Below are 6,486 nucleotides of genomic sequence, written 5' to 3'. Positions count from 1 at the left end.
CACTTCATGGGAAATAGATGGGGAAACAGTGGAAACAGTGTCAGACTTTATTTTTCTGGGCTCCAAAATCACTACAGATGGTGACTGCAGCCATGAAATTAAAAGACGCTTACTCCTTGGAAGGAAAGTTATGACCAACCTAGATAGCATATTCAAAAGCAAACATATTACTTTGCCAACAAAGGTTTGTCTAGTCAAGGCTATGGTTTTTCCAGTGGTCATGTATGGATGTGAGAGTTGGACTGTGAAGAAGGCTGAGCGCCGAAGAATTGATGCTTTTGAACTGTGGTGTTGGAGAAGACTCTTGAGAGTCCCTTGGACTGCAAAGAGATCCAACCAGTCCATTCTGAAGGAGATCAGCCCTGGGATTTCTTTGGAAGGAATGATGCTAAAGCTGAAACTCCAGTACTTTGGCCACCTCATGAGAAGAGTTGACTCATTGGAAAAGACTCTGATGCTGGGAGGGATTGGGGGCAGGAGGAGAAGGGGATGACAGAGGATGAGATGGCTGGATGGCATCACTGACTTGATGGACGTGAGTCTGAGTGAACTCCGGGAGTTGGTGATGGACAGGGAGGCCTGGCGTGCTGCGATTCATGGGGTCGCAAAGAGTCGGACACGACTGACTGACTGATCTGATCTGATCTGATTTTTTTACTCTGAGTCATAATCCAATGCTACTTTAACTTTTTGCTCAAATTGTTTCAGCTTTGGTCATTAAAAGCTCCTTCAGTTGGTTCCTGTGATAGTATTATTATTAGGAGCACTTCCTTGCTCTCTAGCAGTACAAGATACTCCAGACTCATCTTGTATATTTCCTACTCCAGTCTTAGAATCAGCCATTTCTCTAAGGAGCCCTGGTTCCTTTTATTGGGGAATGGCATTAGAATCCAAAATCTGGGCATTAGGCCAGATTCTTAAGGTTTCTGGAGTGTCGTTTCTTTTAGGCCCTCTCAGCTGACAGAGCGAAAAATGTTTTCCATATATATAACACATACACATATTAAACACATTTATTACATAACAAATACTATTGTTATATAATAACACTAAAATAAGTTGCTTCTGTAGTGTCTGACTGTGCAACCCTATGGATTGTAGCTTGCCATGGGATTCTCCAGGTAAGAATACTGGAGTGCGTTGCTATGCTCCCCCCTCCAGGGGATCTTCCTGACCCAGGGATCGAACCCATGTCTCTTACATCTCCTGCACTGGCAGGCAGGTTCTTTACCACTAGTGCCTCCTGGGAAGCCCATTATATAACAGGAGTGAATGATAATCGCGCAGTTGTGTCCAACTCTTTGCGACCCCATGGACTGTAACCTGCCAGGCTCCTCTGTCCATGGACTTCTTCAGGCCAGAATACTGGAGTGGGTTGCCATTTCCTTTTCCAGGATTACATAACATATGTATATATATATATATATATAAAAATTTGAAGAAGGCTGAACACCAAAAAATTGATGCTTTTGAACTGTGGTGCCAGAGAAGACTCTTGAGAGTCCCTTGGACTGCAAGGAGATCAAACTAGTCAATCCTAAAGGAAATCAACCCCCAGTATTCATTGGAAGGACTGATGCTGAAGCTGAAGCTCCAATACTTTGGCCACCTGATGCGAAATGAGGCTGGGAAAGATTGAGGGCAAAAGGAGAAGGGAGCGGCAGAAGATAAGATGGTTAAGTAGCATCAGTGAATCAAGGACATGAATTTGAGCAAACCTTGGAAGACAGTGGAAGACAGAGGAGCCTGGCATGCTATAGTCCATGGGGTTGCAAGGAGTTGGACACGACTTAGCGACTGAACAGCAACAAAGTGGTGGTTCTGAGATTCAAAGAGGGACCGTTCTTTTGGCTTGGAAAATCCTTCTCCACTCCCAGACCACGGCTTTGACCACTTGACCGTTCCCGCCCTGGTCTTTACCCAGAGGGCTTCACTGGTGTCTCACTGCTTCCTACTCCTCCATCTCCAACTCCTTGAACCTCAAACTGAACTCATTACTTTCATCCTCAAACCTGCACTGAATTCTTTATTTACTCTTTCGAAAGGGGCAACCTTTCTCCTATCATGCGTGCCCACCTCTGCTTCCTCCATATCTGGTCAGTTATCCAGCCTGTGAATTAACCCTGATGTCTCTTCCTCCTCCTCTCCATCACCATGGCTGCTCCTAAGGGCAGAGTCTTTCTAATCTGCCCGGGACACTCTGGACTTGGTGCTTCAGACAAACCATGCTCTTTCATGCCTTTGCACCTTTGCATTAACTGTTCTCTCTGCCGGGTTGTACCCGTCCCCTCATTAACTGCCTGGAAAACTCATAATTATCTTTTAAAATTCTGCTCGGGCATCTGGAAAGCTTTGCTTATCTTCTGTTTATACTCTTGCTACTCAAAATGTGGTCTGCAAATGACCACACTTTGGAACATCACTGGGGAACTGGTGAGTGAGTGAAAGTGAAAGTCGCTCAGTCATGTCCGACTCTTTGTGACCCCATAGACTATACAGTCCATGGAATTCTCCAGGCCAGAATATTGGAGCGGGTAGCTTTTCCCTTCTCCAGGGGGATCTTCCCAACCCAGGGATCGAACCCAGATCTCCTGCATTGCAGGAGGATTCTTTACCAGCTGAGCCTCAAGGGAAGCCCAAACTGGTAGGAATGTAGAATCTCAATTTCTGTCTCAGACCTTCTGAATCTACATCCGCTTTTCAAAAGATGCACAGGGGATCTGTGTGCAGGCTGGACTTTGAGAAGTGTCATATACCACTTCTGACCCTGCCCTTCCATTGTGACCTGAGGTGCATTTTTGGTAATTACTTGTGTCCATTTTCCCCTCAGGACTGTGAATTCCCTGAGGTCAGGGTCAGGGTTCATGCCCCATTCAGGGGTCAGTCCAAGCCTTGGCAATTAATTGGTTGAACCCTCAGGGTTCTTTAGATCTGGTCTGAGCCCAGTGGCAAAAAAGAATTAAGGACGTAATGTTCTTTTCAGACATTATTTTACTTTATTCTCACAAAAATATTATCAAACAATGCATGTGTGTGCATGCTGAGTTGCTCAGTCATATCCGACTCTTTGCAACCCCCTGGACTGTAGCCTGCCAGGCTCCTCTGTCCTAGGAATTTCCCAGGCAAGAATACTGGAGTGGGCTGCCAATACCTTCTTCAGGGTATCTTCCTGATCCAGGGCTCGAACTGGAGTCCCCTGCATCTCCTGAATTGGCAGGCAGATTCTTTACCCACTGAGCCATCTGAAAACTGCCAAACAATGCATATGGCCCCACTTCTTCTACACCCCCCAACTTAGGATGAATTCACAGAAGAATCAAATGGAAAAATGAACAAGGGTTAATGTTTAAGACTGTTTATAGTTATAAAAAATTAGAAAGGATTTAATTGTCCTATTTTATGCAGCCATTAAAAATGGTGTTAGGACTTCCCTGGTGGTGCCGTGGATAAGAATCTGTCTGCCAGTGCAGGAGACATGTGTTCAATCCCTGGTCCGGGAAGATTCCACGTGCCACGGAGCAATGAAGCCCGGGTGCCACAACTACTGAGCCTGCGCTCCAGCACATGCAAGCCACAACTACCGAAAGCCGAGCATCTGGAGCCTGTGCTCCACAACAAGAGAGACCGCTGCAACGAAAAGCCCAGGGGCCACAAGGAAGAGGAGCTCGCACTCATCGCAACGAGAGAAAGCCCATGCAAAGCGACGAAGACCCAGCACAACCAGGAAATAAATAACATTTTAAAAAGGAAAACATAGTGTTGTGTGGGAGCTCTCTGGTTGTCCAGTGGTTAGGACTCAGTGCTTTCACTGCAAAGCCTGGGGTTCTGTCCCTGGTCCGGGAAGTATGATCCTGAAAGCCACATGGTGTGGTGACAAACAAGTGTTATGTGACTATATACAGAAAAGTAATATTCATAATATAAAGACAACTTTCTAATTTAAAAATTATGTATAAATTTGACAAATTCATACATATATATACATAAAAATATATTCCTTTTCAGATTCTTTTCCTTTATAGGTTATTGCATAATGTTGAATACAGTTTCTTGTGCTGAATAGTAGGTCCTTGTTGGTTGTTAAAAATTATAGTTTATGTCTCCATTTTTTAATCATTATAAGAAACTGAACACACAATATGATGTTGTGCCATGTTCTTTTAGGTCATTTCAGTCATTTGAAGTTAGTATTCAGTTCAATTTAATGAAATTCAAATGAACAATTTGAAGTTAGTATTTAATAGATGTATGTTGTGTATGGCTTGTGCATGCAGATATTCTAATTGTTGAGCTCCATGTATTAATTTTTTTAGTTTCTCGTTTACTTGTTTCTGGCTTATTTTCTTTTACTATTTTATGCACTATTGCCCTGCATTTAAATCTAAAATTAAATCAAGAAAACACAGCTACCACTATAAAATCACTGGCAAAATTATGTAATGCTTGTATTGTTTTATAATGACATGAGAAAATTCTTTGTGTATGAGAAGTGTGTCTATCCATTATTAGTCACATGTGGATAACATTCGTGTATTTGAAAAATACATAGAACTCACAAAAAATTTTTTTTAACAAATTCAAGCACCATAGACTTATGTTGGTAAGCATTAAAAGTAACAGTCTGTTCCCCAGCATCTGTTAACTGATGGGCTTTTCTCACTGATTCTTCTGAGTCATTCCCAACAAGGGTACTTGTCCTCGGAGGCCTGATGTCTTCGGAGCCAAAAAGAGATCGAATTCCATTCAGAAGCAAAGGAAAGCTTTATAGTTCCATCAGAGAATTGAGAGCTAGGAGTGTTGGACTCTACGTAGCTCCCGCTCCTTCTCAGGCTGCGAGGGGGATGCTTTCTAGAGTTCTTATCTGTAGGGAAGCGGGGAGCTCAGGGCTCAGCGTGTCGAGGGCCCTGTCTCTGCACACGGCCCGCCGCCGCCATCTTGAATTGCCTGTGGCGCGCAGCCCTTCTGCTGAGCTGAGATGTTGAAGCAGCCGTTTCGCATCAGAGCTCTTGTCTGAAGTGCTGTGTGGGTGCGGGCTGCTGCATGCCGCCCTGCTATGAGCAAGTAAAACTAGACTAAGTACAAAGGAAAAAGAAAAGGTTAGACTTTATTACCCAGATTCTATTTTATTTCCTAGGAACTGTTAATGGGCTTTGCTGGTGACACTTTCTTCCTCTTAGAACTTCTGGTACACAACATTGTGAAGCAACTACACTCCAAAAAAAAAAAAAAAATTAAACCCCCCCCCCCCCACAAAAATGAGAACTTGTTTTTCTGCCATTTGCTTTCTTTAATATTTTTCCAAGTCCTTTCACATGTCTACCTTGATTTTTTCAAATGGCAACATCATTTAAAGGAGTATAAATAATTTATTCCATTCCCTTGTTGACAGACATTTTAGTTGTTTCATCTGTCATTGTTTCTTATTATACGAACAATATCATAAATAACCTTTTACATATATATTTGGCTTTCTTTTATACAATGTTTTTCTGATTTAAAAATAATGTATATGCATGGTTAAGTTTTTAAAGAAATGTATAAGAAAGCATAATGCCTAAAGGTGAAAATTTAAAAATCATCCTTAATTCATCAGCATGAGATACTGAATCTCAGTTTCTTAAAATATTTTAATTACTTTTCCTAGAATTAATAGAATAAAAAGAATGGAAGTAAAACCAAAATCTTCCTTCACCCCCCTCCCAACTGCTCTATATTTATAAAGTGATTGCGAAATAGTAAGAGATGGGAACATTCTGTATTTGGTTGAACTTTTTCTTAGTTGGTATAACTTTAAATTTCCATGTAATAAAATTTTGTCACTTGTGGAATAAAAATCAGAAAACAAGTATGATGGCTAAATAGACAATAAACACACTATACATTTTAAAAATTTATTGAAAGGAACAGAGTTTAAAACCTGAATCCTCAGCACTTCCTTGGTGGGCCTGTGGCTAAGACTCCATGCTCCCAATGCAGAAGGCCCAGGTTCAATCCCTGGTCAGGGAACTAGATCCCCCATGCTGCAACTAAAACCTGGTGCAGCCAAATAAATGAATAAAAATAAATACTTAAAAAAAGACTCAAACTCTCTAGAAAAAAGTAACTGAGAAAACCTGGTCTCTAAGACAATGTTCAATAAAAGTGATAATTACATGTAGGAAAAAGAAAAAAAAAGACATCTGAGGAAAACACACCTGTTGTCTATTCTTTGTGTGTGTGTGTGTGTCTTTTTAAAAATCTTTAGTTAGAGGATAATTGCTTTACAATATTGTGTTGGCTTCTGCTGTACAACAATGTGCATCAGCCACAAGTACACATTTGTCCCCTCCCTCCTGAATCTCCCCCACTCCCCACCGCATCTCACCCTCTCGGGTGTCACAGAGCACCGAGATGAGTTCCCTGTGCCCATACGGCACCTTCTCACTGGCCATCTATTTCACAAATGATAGTGTATTTATGTCAGTGCAACTCTCTCAATTTGTCCCA

The sequence above is a fragment of the Bison bison genome, unplaced genomic scaffold, assembly GCF_000754665.1.
Source record: "Bison bison bison isolate TAMUID 2011002044 unplaced genomic scaffold, Bison_UMD1.0 scf7180017864495, whole genome shotgun sequence".
NCBI classification, from domain to species: Eukaryota; Metazoa; Chordata; class Mammalia; order Artiodactyla; family Bovidae; genus Bison; species Bison bison.
Note: the sequence above shows the minus strand (reverse complement) of the source record.